We start from the raw sequence: 17,564 nt of genomic DNA, 5'->3' as shown, positions 1-17,564 counted from the left end.
TCACGTAGCTGAGCGCTCAGAGGTGAAATATTTAATCTTCAGAGGCGATGCGACGCAGCTGCTTCGCCTCGCGCCACAATGCTTTCAGTGTGTCACAGCCTTTACATGGGCAAGCTGTCACTGTATATGCAAGTACACAGACTTGTTTATTGAAACTAAAAGACTGCATAGTGCATATACCCTAATACCGCGAGTGACTGTTAAAAGCATTTTATATATTTAAATTAATTGCAGTAGATGATTGGAATACAGACTGCATGTTCTTTCCTACATTGTCAATTGGAGATTTTGAAATATGGCTGAAGATCAGAATAATAATATTTATTTTTCTTTATTTTTTTCAATGCTATTGCTACACTGCCAGGCGTAGCTTTAAAAGGATATAAAACTCACTTTATTTTCCTGATTCAGATAGAGCATGCAGTTTTAAACAACTTTCTAATTGACTTATATTATCAATTTTTCTTTGTTCTCTTGGTATCTTTGGTAGAAAAGCCTGCCCCTTTCTGCAGCACTTTACGACAGAAGTTTTGCAAGATTATTAACCATTTGGCAGCACTATTTCCTGCTTTGTAGTGCTCCAGATGCTTACCTAGGTATCTCTTCAACAAAGAATATAATGAGAACAAACCAAATTTGATAATAGAAGTAAATTAGAAACTTTTTTTTAAAAAAAAATGTTTGCTTTGTCTGAATTACATCAGAATTTTTTTGGGGTTCCATATCTCTTTAGCAATCATACACAGTATTATTATTGAATTTGTATACAAGATACAGTATCAGCTTTGAACAGTGAGTTCAGAATCAGTTTTTCAAATAAAGCATTTCTTTGCACTACGTGGTATTGACTGCTTTATATAGATTTCACAGGGAAAGTAACTATTTAGTGATGATTTGGTTATGGCAGCTGGTATAATGAATTGACTATTTCTTCTCCAGCCATCCACCAAACTAGGCTTACTTAGTTATAGACCATGTATATGCCCAGGGACAGAGGTTGCTGCTTAGAAACTAACTTCTATCCACCCCTAAAGGGACATAAAACTTGTTTTTTCTTTCATGATTTAGATACAACATAACATTTTAAACAACTTTCTAATTTACTTCTATTATCGTATTTTCTTCATTTTCTTGTTATCCTTATTTGAAAAGCAGGAAGGTAAGATCAGGAGTGTGCATGTGTCTACAGCACTATATGGCAGCAGTTTTGCAATAATCTTATATATTAGCAAGAACACTAGATGGCAGCACTATTTCCTGTTATGTAGTGTTTCAGGCATGTGCACGCTACCTAAAAAGGTCTGCTGAGAAGAAGGGTGTCGCAAGAAGCTGACTTCATCAGTATGCAGCCACAAACTAGGTCCTAGACTTCAGGCAAGGTGCAAAGCCCAAGGAAGCGGTAACCAACCGCTAAGAACAATAAAGAAAAAAGCTGCACAACAGGTTTATTGTAAAAAATAAAACCTAGAGAGACAGACATGGACAGAAAGGTAGTCTGACGCATTTCATGCCCTAGTGGCGCTTAATCATAGACTCAATTATGGTACATTATATTCATCTTTAAATAGGGCTGTAGTTGCCCTCACATTTGCCAGTAGTTCATACATCAACGAAAATACAAACAATATTTAAAAAACAAAAGAAATTACATAAATTACAGTGACTTATTAAGCACCACTAGGGGGCGTGAAACGCATCAGACTACCTACCTGTCCATGTCTGTCTGGGTTTTATTTTTTACAATAAACCTGTTTTCTTAATTTTGGACCTGTTATGCATATTTTTTCTGTATTTATGTGCACTCTACCTACCTAGGTATCTCTTCAAGAAAGAATAACATGAGAATTAAATAAAATTTAATAATAAAAGTAAATTGGAAACTTTTTAAAAATTGTTTTCATTATCTGAATCATGTAAGATAATATTTGGGTTTAATTTCCCTTTAAGAAAGAGCAGAATGGAACAAATTCAGCATAAACTATGTATGGTTGGCCATATCACCTAAGCTTACAATATAACCTCTGTTTTGTGTCTGAGCATGTGTTTGTGTGAGAGAGAGCATATTTGTATGTGAGTGTGCATTTTGTGTGTATGAGCATATGTGCATGTGTTTGAGCATGTATATTTGTGTGCATGAGCATGCGCGTGTATGTGCACGCATTTTGTGTGTATGAGCACGTGTGCCTGTGTTTGAGTATGTATATTTGTGTGCATGAGCATGTGTGTGTGTGCGCGCGCATTTTGTGTGTATGAGCATGTATATTTCCCCCAACTGTCCCGATTTTCGCGGGACAGTCCCGATTTTAGGGGTCTGTCCTGGGTTGCTAGCCACCTGTCCCGCATTGCCCCAGGAATTTTAAAAAATATTTTTTTTATTTTTTTTTATTCTATTGGGCCCATACTCAGAAGCAGCTGGCTTTTCTCTCCTAGGGTTAGATACCTGTTAGATTCTCTGTGGAAAAGGAATGGTGTGTTTTTGGTTAAGCAGGAGTAAGAAGGCTGTATACCCTCTGACCACAGGTAATGGTGACCTCAAACCTACCTCTGGCAGTGATGACAACTAACCCCTGGTGATAATACTAGCATGCCTTCAGTTTTATACAATGAGCAGTGCTAACATCAGGGTAACGAACAGTGGCAGCGTCAGACTGCTAGCTAATGTGCTTGCCAACCCCAGGACCCCATACAATGAATTACAAATGCCCATATATGATGTAGTGTGTGTGTCTATCTGTATCTATAATTGCGTGTGTGTGTGTGTGTGTATCTGCATGTATAAGTGTATGCTATGTAGTGTGTGTGTGTGTGTGTGTATCTACATGTGTAAGTGTATGCTATGTAGTGTGTGTATCTGCATGTATAAGTGTAAGCTATGTAGTGTGTGTGTGTGTGTGTGTGTGTGTATCTGCATGTATAAGTGTAAGCTATGTAGTGTGTGTGTGTATCTGCATGTATAAGTGTATGTTATGTAGTGTGTGTGTCTGCATGTATAAGTGTAAGCTGTGTAGTGTGTGTATCTGCATGTATAAGTGTATGCTATGTAGTGTGTGTGTGTATCTACATGTATAAGTGTATGCTATGTAGTGTGTGTATCTGCATGTTGTGTAGTGTGTGTATCTGCATGTATAAGTGTATGCTATGTAGTGTGTGTGTATGTGTATCTACATGTATAAGTGTATGCTATGTAGTGTGTGTATCTGCATGTTATGTAGTGTGTGTGTATTTGCATGTATAAGTGTAAGCTATGTAATGTGTGTGTATCTGAATGTATAAGTGTATGCAATGTAGTGTGTGTGTGTGTCTGCATGTATAAGTGTATACTATGTTGTGTGTGTGTATCTGCATGTATAAGTGTATGTTATGTAGTGTGTGTATCTGCATGTATAAGTGTATGCTGTGTAGTGTGTGTGTATTTGTATGTATAAGTATATGTTATGTAGTGTGTGTGTGTGTCGTGTGTGTCGTGTGTGTGTCTGCATGTATAAGTATATGTTATGTAGTGTGTGTCTGCATGTATAAGTGTAAGCTATGTAGTGTGTGTATCTGCATGTATAAGTGTATGTTATGTAGTGTGTGTTTGTGTATCTACATGTATAAGTGTAGCTATGTAGTGTGTGTATCTGCATGTAAATGTGTATGTTATGTAGTGTGTGTGTATCTACATGTATAAGTGTATGCTATGTAGTGTGTGTGTATCTGCATGTATAAGTGTATGCTATGTAGTGTGTGTATCTGCATGTATAAGTTTAAGCTATGTAGTGTGTGTGTGTGTGTGTGTGTGTATCTGCATGTATAAATGTATGTTATGTAGTGTGTGTGTCTGCATGTATAAGTGTAAGCTATGTAGTGTGTGTGTGTGTGTATCTACATGTATAAGTGTATGCTATGTAGTGTGTGTGTCTGTGTGTGTGTATCTGCATGTATAAGTATGTTATGTAGTGTGTGTGTCTGCATGTATAAGTGTATGTTATGTAGTGTGTGTGTGTGTGTGTGTATCTACATGTATAAGTGTATGCTTTGTAGTGTGTGTATCTGCATGTATAAGTGTATGCTATTTAGTGTGTGAGTGTGTGTATCTACATGTATAAGTGTATGCTGTGTAGTGTGTGTGTGTGTGTGTATCTGCCTGTATAAGTGTATGATATGTAGTGTGTGTGTATCTGCATGTGTAAGTTTATGCTATGTAGTGTGTGTGTGTATCTGCATGTGTAAGTGTATGCTATGTAGTGTGTTACTGTGCATTTTTGCTGACTTTAAAGGCCAGAATCTAGAATATTAATGGGGAATTCAGAGAGCAGTTTTAAAAAAGTATTAAATGCCAAATTAAAAAAAAAAATATTTAGCACTGTCTCTGCAAATGCTAATTAAATACAGAGCTCACATAGCTATACCAGTGGTTAGAGCTTGTGTTAGATTTGCTGCCTAAGAATATTAAAATATATTACTTTAATTAGAATATTATTTATATTACTTTGGTCTTATGATTTTTTTTTAAGCCCCGTTCCTGCTCCTGCCCACCTCATTTCTAATTTTTGCCGCGGGCGAGGAGCCCTGTCCCTTTTTTGAATTTTGAAATGTTGGGTATACATGTATATTTGTGTGCATGAGCATGTGTGTGATAGCATGTATGGTTGTGAGAATGTGTGTGTCCATGTTACTGTGAATATTTGACCCTGTGTGTGTGTATATGTACAATGTAATGCGCGTTTAAGTTTGTGCGCTGGGTGGAATATCTCTCCCTTTTAAAAAAAGCAAAACTATACATTTTTACAAAAACACTCCCAGATGGGATATATGAATTGATCATCTACAAAAAGGATGTACTATCATTCCTTTTAGTACATCTCTCGGGGGGCGGGTCCCGGGAGCACGCGTCTGTGCGCGCACTAAAAGGAAAGGAGGGAGAGGGGAAAAATTGTTTGGAAAGGGATCCGGGAGGGGGGGTAGGGTATTGAGGGGGGAAGTTACGCTACAGAAAATTTTTTTTTTTATTTTATTTAAAAAAAAATAAAAAAAAAATTATATGGACAACTGGGCATTTTATTTTAGTATTGGCATACTTTCTGCAAGTACTAAAGATGGCGGGGACAATTGTGGAGTGGGGGAGGGAAGAGAACTGTTTGTGTCAAGTAGGAGGCTGATCTCTACTCTAAAGCTAAAATTAACCCTACAAGCGCCCTACAAGTTACCTAATTAACCTCTTCACTGCTGCGCATAATATACGTGTAGTGTGCAGCGACATTTAGCGGCCTTCTAATTACACAAAAGCAATGCCAAAGCCATAAATGTCTGCTAATTCTAAACAAAGGGGATCCCACAGAAGCATTTACAGCCATTTGTGCCATGATTGCACTAACTGTTTGTAAATAATTTCAGTGAGAAACCTAAAATTGTGAAAAATGGAACAATCTTTTATTTGATCGCATTTGGCGGTGAAATGGTGGCATGAAATATACCAAAATGGGCCTAGATCAATACTTCGGGTTGTCTACAACACTACACTAAAGCTAAAATTAACCCTACAAGCTCCCTAAAAGCTCCCTAATTAACCCCTTCACTGCTGGGCATAATACACGTGTGGCGCGCAGCTGCTTTTAGCGACCTTCTAATTATCAAAAAGCAACGCCAAAGCCATATATGTCTGCTATTTCTGAATAAAGGGGATCCCAGAGAAGCATTAACAACCATTTGTGCCATAATTGCACAAGCTGTTTGTAAATAATTTCATTGAGAAACCTAAAGTTTGTGAAAAAGTGAACAATTTGTTTTATTTGATCGCATTTGGCGGTGAAATGGTGGCATGAAATATACCAAAATAAGCCTAGATCAATACTTTGGTTGTCTACTAAATAAATAAATATATATATATATATATATATATATATATATACATGTCAAGGGATATTCAGGGACAGATATCAGCGTTACAATGTAACTATCGCTAATTTTGGAGAAAACATAGTGCTATTTGTACTTATTGCCCTATAACTTGCAAAAAAAAGCAAAGAACATGTAAACATTGGGTATTTCTAAACTCAGGACAACATTTATAAACTATTTAGCATGGGTGTTTTTTGGTGGTTGTAGATGTATAACAGATTTTGGGGGTCAAAGCTAGAAAAAGTGTGATTTTTTTCATCATATTTTATAATTTTTTTTATAGTAAATTATAAGATATGATGAAAATAATGGTATCTTTAGAAAGTCCATTTAATGGCGAGAAAAACGGTATATAATATGTGTGGGTACAGTAAATGAGTAAGAGGAAAATTACAGCTAAACACAAAAACCGCAGAAATGTAAAAATAGCCCTGGTCCTTAAAGTGAAGGTCACATTTGACGAATTAGTGCCCGTTTTTTAATAATCCTATTAAAAACAAGGGCACTTTAATTCAACAAAATTGACATTTCAAGCGTTTTCTTCAAAATGATGAATCCGGCTTCCTCCAATCACAGCGTTCCCCCTGGGGAGATCATGGCTTAAGGGAACGAAGTGATTGGAGGAAACCGGATTCGTCATTTTGGACCCGCGAAGAGGGCTTGCGATGGGCGGAGGAAGCGCTGCAGCGGCTCTCCGGATTAAAAGGTAAGTTTTTGAAGAAAACGCTTTAAATGTCAATTTTGAGAAATTAAAGTGCCCTTGTTTTTAATACGATTATTAAACACCGGGCACTAATTCATCAAAATTGACCTTCACTTTAAAGGAAGGAAATTGAAAAATCGCCTTGTCCTAAAGGGGTTAAAGCATATTTATCAGTACCTAAATTATGATCTTATAAAATATTACACATTTAAGAAACTGGTATCACCTCAAAAAATATATGCATAGGTATCATCTCAAAAATAAGATGCAGTTTTAAACAAACAAATCATTTGCAGCTATTGTAACAAATATATTGCACAGCCACAACACACAGAAATACTAAATACAAAAGCACAACACTTACCCTGTTTGGCTGGCTCTTCACTGTCAGCTGAGTGTATTAGGGGGCTGGACAAGCTCACAGCCTAGAAGTCACATGATCCCTATTCAGCTAATAAGTAGCATTTGGGGCTGATGATACGGATATCATGAATACTGCAGACTGGAGCTCCACTCTAGACAGGAACCATGTGACCTCCACTCAAAGGTTTTTATTGTTTGCCTTTTTTTTTTAAATCAACTTTAATGTAACAATCTATAGACAATAATTCTGAAAACTAAATATTTTACATGCTTTCTTGTTCTTAAAGGGACATTAACCCCTTAATGACAACTGACGTACCAGGTACGTCATGCAAAAACTAACAGTTAATGACAATGGACGTACCTGGTACGTCAGTTGTCTAACAGAGTGCTGGAAGCGATCACAAATGCTTCCAGCAGCTCTGAGGGTATTGCAGTGATGCCTCGATATGGAGGCATCCTGCAATACCACTTTACAAGCCTCCGATGCAGAGAGAGCCACTCTGTGGCCCTCTCTGCACCGGTAGCGATGGTACCAGTGTCCGCCGGGTGTGAGGGTGCGTGCGCGCGTGTGCACGATGCGCGTGCACGATGGGTGAGTGTGCACGTGAGCGTGCATGTGCACGGGGCACGCGTGCACGTGCACCCATTAGCCACACTGACACCAATGAATGAGGGCAGAAAGGGAAAAAAAAGGGAATTTTTTTTTTTTAAATATAAAAGGATCTGGGAGGGGGAGGGGTGGGGGTGGGGGTATTGTGGGGGGCTGCTACACTACATAAATAGTTTTTAAGTAAAAAATAAAATAAAAATACTTTTTGGGGTTTTTTTGGGGCCAAACTGGGTACTGGCAGACAGCTGCCAGTACCCAAGATGGCGGTAATTAGGTAGGGGAGAGGGTTAGAGAGCTGGAGGGGGGATCAGGGAGGTTGGGGCTAAGGCAGGGGTCCATCACAGCTAAAATATTTTATTATTTTTATTTAAAAAAAAAAAAAAAACTCTTTTATTTAGTACAGGCAGACTTTCTGCCAGTACTTAAGATGGCGGGAACAATTGTGGGGTGGGGGAGGGAAGAGAGCTGTTTGGGAGGGATCAGGGGGTGGGATGTGTCAGGTGGGAGGCTGATCTCTAAAATTAACCCTGCAAGCTCCCTACAAGCTACCTAATTTAACCCCTTCACTGCTGGGCATAATTAACGTGTGGTGCGCAGCAGCATTTAGCAGCCTTCTAATTACCAAAAAGCAACGCCAAAGCCATATAAGTCTGCTATTTCTGAACAAAGGGGATCACAGAGAAGCTTTTACAACAATTTCTGCCATAATAGCACAAGCTGTTTGTAAATAATTTCAGTGAGAAACCTAAAATTGTGAAAAATGTAGTTTTTTTTTTTATTTGCTCGCATTTGGCGGTGAAATGGTGGCATAAAATATACCAAAATGGGCCTAGATCAATACTTGGGGTTGTCTACTACACTACACTAAAGCTAAAATTAACCCTACAAGCTCCCTACAAGCTCCCTAATTAACCCCTTCACTCCTGGGCATAAAACACGTGTGGTGCACAGCGGCATTTAGCGGCCTTCTAATTACCAAAAAGCAACCCCAAAGCCATATAAGTCTGCTATTTCTGTTTGTAAATAATTTCAGTGGGAAACCTAAAGTTTGTGACAAATTTTGTGAAAAAGTGAACTTTTTTTTTTTATTATTGCATTTGGCGGTGAAATGGTGGCATGAAATATACCAAAATGGGCCTAGATCAATACTTTGGGTTGTCTTCTAAAAAAAAATATATACATGTCAAGGGATATTCAGGTATTCCTGACAGATATCAGGGTTCCAATGTAACTAGCGCTAATTTTGAAAAAAAGTGGTTTGGAAATAGCGAAGTGCTACTTGTATTTATTGCCCCATAAATTGCAAAAAAAAGCAAAGAACGTGTAAACATTGGGTATTTCTAAACTCAGGACAAAATTTAGAAACTATTTAGCATGGGTGTTTTTTGGTGATTGTAGATGTGTAACATATTTTGGGGGTCAAAGTTAGGAAAAATGTTTGTTTTTTTCCATTTTTTCCTCATATTTTATTATTTTTTTTTTGAGTAAATTATAAGACATGATGAAAATAATGGTATCTTTAGAAAGTCCATTTAATGGCGAGAAAAACGGTATATAATATGTGTGGGTACAGTAAATGAGTAAGAGGGAAATTACAGCTAAACACAAACACTGCAGAAATGTAAAAATAGCCATTGTCATTAAGGGTAAGAAAATTGAAAAATGGTCCGGTCATTAAGGGGTTAAACACTTTGAGATGGTAATATAAAATGATAAACTGTATATAATAAAACAACTCTGCAATATACTTTCATTATTTATTTTGTCCTCTTTGCCTGTAATTCCATTCTGAAATTGTGAGCTTTTCAGTTCCTGTTAGAAATGGAAGTGCAGAACACTGTTAAATCCAGCACAACCATTGGCTGCACACTCTAGTGACCTATTTATAACTGTCCCTAATTGGCCATAGCAGAGAAGGTAACACAAGTTACAACATGGCAGCTCCCAGTGTTTTATAGACACTAAAACTTTACACTTATTTTGTCACTTTTTAAACAACTAATGAAACTTTAAAAAATACATCTACATGTTAGTCATGGACTAATATTTTCTTTGAATGCATCATTCTATCTAGCATGTATTTAGTGTTTCATTTCCCTTTAATGTTAATTCACAGTGGTTTATGCTTGATTTTCATTTATAAGGTAACCACTGTGAATGAACATTAAAAGGGACAGTTCACCCAAAACTTTTCTCCCATTTAAACTGTTTTCAATTATCCATTTTACCTGCTGGAGTGTATTAAATTGTTTACAAGTAGCCATATTTTGGCCTTTGAAATAGCTGATTTAGCTTGTGGTTTAAAAAAAGAGCGGTGGGTAGTAAGGGCGCTCAAAGCTTAAGATATCTCTAGAGGTTATTTAAATGGGTTTTCCACACATATAGAATATAATAGGACACTATTAATAAAATATATAAAAATGTGAAGAGCAGACAAATCGCCACCAAGGCGACAAACCACATTTCATTGGGAGCGCTGAAGAAAAGAAAAGAGAAAGAACAAAGCCGTTTAATCAGCTAACTGTCCCCACAGCCTCCACAACGCAACGCACAACGCAGTGTGCAACTAAACACACACCAAAGTGTTAATAAAACCCTAAATTTCGATGAAAGTTGATAAATTTTTTCACAAACTCTCCACGCCTGCAGTCACAGACATGTCACACAGGACAAAGAACGCCGAATATAAAAAACAGCTCAGACACCCTGCAGAGGTCCATGCAGAAATGGCAGATACATTGGATCAGGGGGCACCCACAGGACTTGATCATAATGCTTTGCTGCAGGAGTTAAAGTCATTCTTCCTCCCCAAAATGGACTCCCTGCAAACGGGAGTTGATACACTTACATGCGAGGTACGTCAATTTGCCTCCAGAATAAATGCAGCTGAAACTCGCATCTCAGATGTAGAAGACAGACAAGTGACAGCAGATGCAATAATTAAACAACTAGTAAAGAAATCACAACTGCTTCAGGAGCGTGTTGATGACTTGGAAAACAGGAGTAGGCGCAACAACCTACGGCAAGTTGGGGTCCCAGAACGCATCAAAGGCAAAGACCTCTTAGAATTTACGGCGTTAACCTTTCCTAAGCTCCTTGGCATCCACCCTGATATATTGCCAATAGATGTAGAGAGAGCGCACCGCATAGGCCCGGAGAGAGGCCTAGATCAAGCCAAAGACAAACCCAGACAGGTTATATTTAAATGCCTAAATTTCCAGGAGAAAATCAAAATCCTAAGGGCCTATAGGACCCGCAAAGAAATTCTTTATGAAGATTCAAAACTTCTTCTATTTCAAGATTACTCCATGGAGGTAACCAAGCAGAGAAAAGAGTTTGCTCCATTGTGCTCTCAGCTTCACGAGCAAGGAAGACAAGTAGCCTTACTGTTCCCGGCTAAACTGAGATTGCAAACATCGCATGGAGTCAAATTCTTCCACTCACCACAAGCTCTGAAGAGTTATCTAGCTACAGAACAGGGTCAACACTCAGAAGGAAGATGACATCACAGCTTACTATTACTCTCCCTGCTCTAGGAGCAGTTGACAGTTTTACGAAAATCACTAAAGTTTTTTTTTTGAATGGCTATACAGGACTGGTTAAGTCATGGTTGCTGGGAAGATGGAGGCCTTTGGGCCACGAAGGTGGACTGGTATAGAGGGGGATTATCCCAGACCCCCAGGGTAACGTTGTTCCACTTTATAATGTATCACAGTTATATGTTATGTATTTCACCGATCATATTTTTAATAATTACTGGTTGCAATGTTTTCAATTGTTTTCTAAGAACATGGCAGCTATATTTGACTACTGTTGTGAAGAGCAAAAAGACTACTACAAGCTGGGTTAATATGTTTATATTAATGTTTAGATATGCCATTTTATGTTTTTTATGCAATTCTGAATGTTTGCTGACAGGAAACCACATACACAGAGACCTTTCTTACTTAGGCGGGGGGAACCATCTGGAAAACACAATTTTAAAGCTGACTAAGAAGGACACACAGAGGGGCTGGGGGAGGTGGGGGAGATACCGGCCAGGGAATCTAGACATCCTTGGTCGGCAGGGATGGGGAAATCCTAAGCATCCCAACATCACTAATATCCTAGGCTACACAGTTTTTAAACAGACACAGACCCTCTGTATAACTAACGGAAACAATACTTTCACCTACCTATTCTGGCAGGGAAACAGCTATGAGACAGACACTGAAAGGAAAGATGACACCAAGGAAAGCAAAGCACATAGCAAGCGGAGGGATAACACATCCACTCCTCTTAATGGCCCAGTTGAAGGGAAGCTTGAACATATCATTACAGTTAAAACTACAGGGCTTACTTACATACATAGATTCCCCAGCTCTGTCAAAGCTACAGTCATAATAACATACAGGAAAGACAGCCCAATACTGAAAATCACCACAAGGTTCAGACAGAGAAGAGTTTTTGCATCATTCAATCAAATGTGGTATAGCGATGTTTGTATTATGAGATGTTCTGTCAACCTGTTTTTCACACTGTTTGATAAGAGTTTGAACCCTCCGACCTTCCTTTGCCCTCGCCCCTCCTTACTCCCGAGTGCCCCCCCCCCCCTTTTCTCCCCTTTTTTTTTTTTTTCCTAATTCTTCTCGCACACTGCATACTACACACTTGCACGTATGCCACTTAGAATAGTAACATGGAACGTGGGAGGCCTCAACACACCAATTAAACGCAAGGCAGTCCTTAACCACCTTAGGAAAATAAACACCGACGTCGCAATGCTTCAAGAGACACATTTACTAGACATAGAGCACCAAAAATTACAAAGGGAATGGATAGGACACGTGGTCTTTTTGTCACACACTAGGGCCAGTAGAGGATTAGCTATAGCGTTTGGGAAAAGAGTGAAGGTCGATATTAAACACACCTATTTAGATTCTAGCGATAGATACATGATAGTGGAAGCGACAGTAGATTCTATAGACTATGTATTCTGTAACTTATATGCACCCAACCACAGAGACTTCGGATTTTGGAAAGAATTAATCAAAAATCTCGCACCGTATATAGGATCCAAGCTGATAGTGGGGGGGGATTTTAATATCTCCCCTACACACACTCTAGACAGGCAATGGTTAGAGACTCTTAGAGTTAGAGATCCCCAAAAAAACTATAAAGCAAAATATGAATCGAAAATATTTAAAATGTTTGAATCAGATATCAATACCTGTGATATATGGAGATTGTACAACCCGGAAGGGAAGGAATACACATGTCTTTCGAAAGCCAAACACACCCTATCACGAATAGATATACTGTTAGTTGACAATAAATTAGCTGAACAGGTGCAAGACTGCAAAATACATGAGATATTAATCTCAGACCACGCGCCAGTAGAGTTGACACTGGGTTCTACAGATCACTACACAAACAGAAATACACTTCGGTTTCCCACATACCTAACAAAATCTGAAACTTTCATTAAATTCCTACAACACTCATGGACAGACTATGTGACGGATAATGCCGCTCACATAGATAATGTAAAACTATTCTGGGAGGCAGCCAAGACAGTATTGGCAGGGAATATCATCTCATATGCTGCACAAGTAAAATATAAAACCCAACACAGACACAGAACATTACAAAAGCAGCTGGGACAGACTTATCACTCATACCTCCAGTCTAACTCGAAAATACAGTATGACCAATATATAGCCGCAAAAAATGAGCTAGAATCCTTCATAAAACAACATGCCGCATCAGGATTATTGAAAACCGCGGGTAAATTCTACAGGTTTGGGGGACGGGCGGGCAAATTATTGGCTACATTGACTAAGGTGCAAACAGCGAAAGTTAAAATTGCAGCTCTACGCTGGAAAGATAGATCACACACTAAGTCTGAAGACATAGTGCGATGCTTTGAACAATACTACTCACAGTTATATACTAAACAAACCCCGACATCGGGCGACAAATTAGCTCAATTCTGGGCCTCGATAAGACTACCACAGATTACTTCAGACCAATTAGATAAAATGAATGCCCCGATTACGCAAGACGAATTGTCTAGCACCATAAGAGACCTACCTGGGGGCAAAGCACCTGGCCCGGATGGGCTGCCCCCCGAGTTTTATAAAGTTTTGCATCCACAGGTGTCCATTACACTCACTAAGTTATTTAACTCGTTTCTTCTCACAGACGCGCGCCCCTCTAAGAATTTCACGGCAGCCCACATCACGCTTATACCCAAACCTGGCAAAGATCATTCATTGCCAGAATCTTATAGACCCATCTCGCTCTTAAATGTGGACTATAAGCTGTTCACAAAAATCATGGCAAACAGGCTTAAGACCATACTGCCAGATCTGATCCACCCGGACCAGACGGGCTTCATATATAAACGCACATCGGTGGTAAACCTCCGCAGAGTGCTACAGGTTATGGACCATTACTGGAGGTTGGGGAGATGTGATGCTGGGGAGACCCGCCCGGAGGCCTTCCTGCTGTCCCTGGACGCAGAGAAGGCCTTCGACAGAGTGGAATGGCCCCATCTGATAGACACATTACACAGATTTGGGTTTGAGGGCCCGTTTTTGGATGCGCTTGGGAAAATTTACGACTCGCCGGTAGCTAGGATCCTTGTTAATGGTCTCTTTTCCAGCGACTTCCAATTACAAAGGGGCACCAGACAGGGGTGTCCCCTGTCCCCATTGATATTTAATCTGGCGTTGGAACCACTAGCCATAAGGCTCAGACAGGTTTTTCCAGGTATCGTGATTAAAGGCATCCCTCTTCATATAGCACTATACGCGGATGACATGTTACTGTTCGTGGAATCCCCCCAAACTCACGTCCCCATCATACTCCAAATAATAAAGGAATTTGGAGGCTTCTCTGGGTATAAGATTAATACCTCGAAGTCCGAGATATTGTGGCTTTGCAGACACCCATTCTCAAAGCATAGCTTCCCGTTTGTGGAGGCGACTGAAGGCTTAACATATTTAGGCATACACCTACATAGAGACCCCTCGCAAATTTACAGATTGAATATCACGGAAAAATGCGTTCAGTTATCCTCTCAGCTATCCAACTGGCTCAACTTCCCATTGGGACTGTCGGGCCGGGTCAATTTAGTCAAAATGACAATACTACCCAAAATACTTTACCCAATGCTCATGTTACCATTTCTATTGACTCAAACGGATCTACGGGTACTTACCAGGGCAATATCTCAATTTATATGGAAAAAAGGCAAACCGAGAATAGCGTTGGAAAAACTCCAGCTCCCATACTCGGCAGGGGGGCTAGGCCTCCCGAACTTAAAACTATATAACTGGGCAGCTCTGGCTAGACTAGTATTGGATTGGCAAATGGGCACAGGGCACTTCGGAGATGACAAGCTTGAGGAAGCAATAGTTGCGCCAACTTCGTTGGCGTACCTTCCATATGGAAGTGGACAGACACTCCCAGAGGAAATTCTTGCTAACATAACATACAAAGACCCATTAAGGGCTTGGCACAAGATACATAAATATTTGAAGATTGACTCTCCCCCCCCCCAAATTCATCCCCATAGTGGGGAACCCAGACTTTCCGGCTGGATTAGATCAGGAACCCTTCCGAGATTGGAAAAAAGCTGGCCTAAAGGTAATTGGGGATGTATTAGACCCCCTACAACACACAGTGCGATCATTTCAGGAACTAAAAACCAAGTTCCAACTTTCGAATAAGCACTTTTATGCTTATTTGCAGCTTAGGCATTATGTGGGTTCATTACAAACCTCTAATGCTGAGTTTTGGGGATCACCGCCTTTTGCAATTACGCAGACATTATTCCGAGTGGGATTATTCTCGCTCTCTCATATATACACACGCCTCTTACAGCAGAAAGAACCTCTGATCTTGGCAAATATGATGTCAAGGTACAGAGACGACTGCTTACTGGACTTGACAGTACAAGACATAAAAGAAAGCTTAGAACACACCAGGCAAGCTACACTAGCGATATCGCAAAGGGAAACGCAGATTAGAATCTTACACATGGACTATATCACACCACACAGACTCTCAAAGTGGGATCGGCGGATCCCTAACCACTGCATTAAGTGTGGGTTAGCAGCGCCATCATTTCATCACTATTTCTATGCCTGCCCAAAGATTAGGAGATTCTGGAGCCAATGTCAATATTGGCTAAAGAGTTCATATCAGATAGAGATAACACTTGCTGAAGCGGAAATATTTCTGTTAAGATGGGATGATACTCATAAGAGGTCACACAGGTTCCTTTCACTATGCACACTACTGGCTAGACAATGTATCCTCAAAAGATGGATCAACAGACAAGCCCCGACAATAGCACAACTAAAACATCTACTACTCAAACAGCTTTTCGTCGAGCAGTGTGACGTTAGGTTAGATACAACACGTAGACTGCGCCCCTTTCTTCAGAAGTGGAAAATACACATAGACACATTAGATCCACACATACAGAATCAGATTCTGAAACCTTTTGCCCATTTGGAGACAATGTTACAAATGAATCTAAGAGAGGGGAGGCAAAACACGGTGGGCGACGACTCTCTAGAGGTAATGCTGTTCTGAATCAGAATTTTTTTTTTTTTTTTTTCTCTCTCCCCCCCACCCCCTCTTCCTTCCTCACCCCAGGTCCCTGGCTCTCCCCCGCCCTCCCTTGCGGCACCAGGTTTGTGATCAACTATCAAAGTTAATGGTTAATTGTTAAATGTTAGCGTGTTAAATGTGGATAGTTATTAAGGGCTCGGAGCATTTGGAAAGGTGTTATGTGGAACGTAGCACATAACCAATATGGACACTGGAGATATAGACTTTGACCCTTTCCATAAGCTTCGTTAGCTTCTAGGTTTGAATAAATAAAAAAAAAAAATTCCAACAGTGTGGTACCAGAGAGTAATGATGCTAGAGCATTTTTTTTTTTTTTTAGGAGGCACTGGAAACAGGTGCTGATCTTACTATATTACGTACATTGTATACTGTTGTATTTATATATCTGTATAAACATGTATTGCCGCATTATGCAATTTTTATCAGCTCTATGTTACTTTACGTTATGACACCCTGCGTGGTGTACTTTTGATTTCTTCTCACTGTACCACTTGTTGACCAAAAAAAAAATTAAAAAAAAAAAAAATATATAAAAATGTATATAATATGTAATAAAATATTTATTGTCTAAAGAACAAATTGTACTAAAATTAGGGACGTCTCCCTCAATATGTTATTCTTAAAGGTCTATAAACTCGTTAATGATCATCAACAGTAAGGGTTAAAATCTAAGCATACAAAAGTGCCACAGATAAATTCCGCAGAGTGATAATAACACAGATAAATGTCTGCACAGCATTAATCACAAGAGTACCGGTTTCTAAAAATACCTAAAAACAAATACAATAAAAAAGATTATAGAAAGAGTTTCAGTTTGTTATAAACTTCATACGAGGTTATAGTTCATGAAGGAGTAACAAAACTATTATAGGGCAATGTTCCGTTAAAGATTTCAGTCACTGACTGCTATCACATAACTCTTATATAGAGTATTGTTTGGCGATCCGGTTAAACAGTATAGGAATAGTACCTTAATCTTCCATGATCCTGAAGGGGGAAATATCCTTTGTGTGTTGCAGTCTGGTTATCCGGGAGTTCACCCCTCGTGACTTCGGCGTCTGACGTCACGTATGACACTCCGGGGGCTCATCTCAGCCCAACCAACCAACTCTGACTGTCAGATTCCCGTAGGGGAAAGGAATCCACTCCACCACTCCTTTTTCTGGCGGAACTTTCGAAAGAATACTGTGTAATCTTCACCTGCCCTTAGTGCTATGCACGCAGGCTGTGTGTTATTGCAGATTCAAAAGAAATTGCAAAGTCAATAATGAATAAAACAACCCGGGTTGAAAAGAGTCTCAATAGTTGAAGCCAGTCTTTTGTTAGTAGGGGAGCTTAAACAAAAAATGGAGTTGGTGTTTTTGAATAGGTACACAACAA

The 17,564-nt window shown here is 39.4% G+C and overlaps 1 protein-coding gene across 1 annotated transcript in view; it reads right to left on the bottom strand.

The window, feature by feature from the left end:
- The window catches only part of NMRK1 (nicotinamide riboside kinase 1), a 61,418-nt gene extending 54,361 nt beyond the window's left edge, over positions 1-7,057 (bottom strand). The window contains exon 1 of the mRNA XM_053702495.1: positions 6,948-7,057. The gene's annotated coding sequence lies outside the window, so the exon portion shown is untranslated. The remainder of the gene's footprint in view (positions 1-6,947) is intronic.
- Between the last annotated feature and the right edge of the window lie 10,507 nt (positions 7,058-17,564).

Source organism: Bombina bombina, chromosome 2, assembly GCF_027579735.1.
Source record: "Bombina bombina isolate aBomBom1 chromosome 2, aBomBom1.pri, whole genome shotgun sequence".
Classification (NCBI taxonomy): domain Eukaryota; kingdom Metazoa; phylum Chordata; class Amphibia; order Anura; family Bombinatoridae; genus Bombina; species Bombina bombina.
The sequence above is the reverse complement of the archived record's forward strand: the minus strand, read 5'-3'. Positions and strand labels throughout refer to the sequence as shown.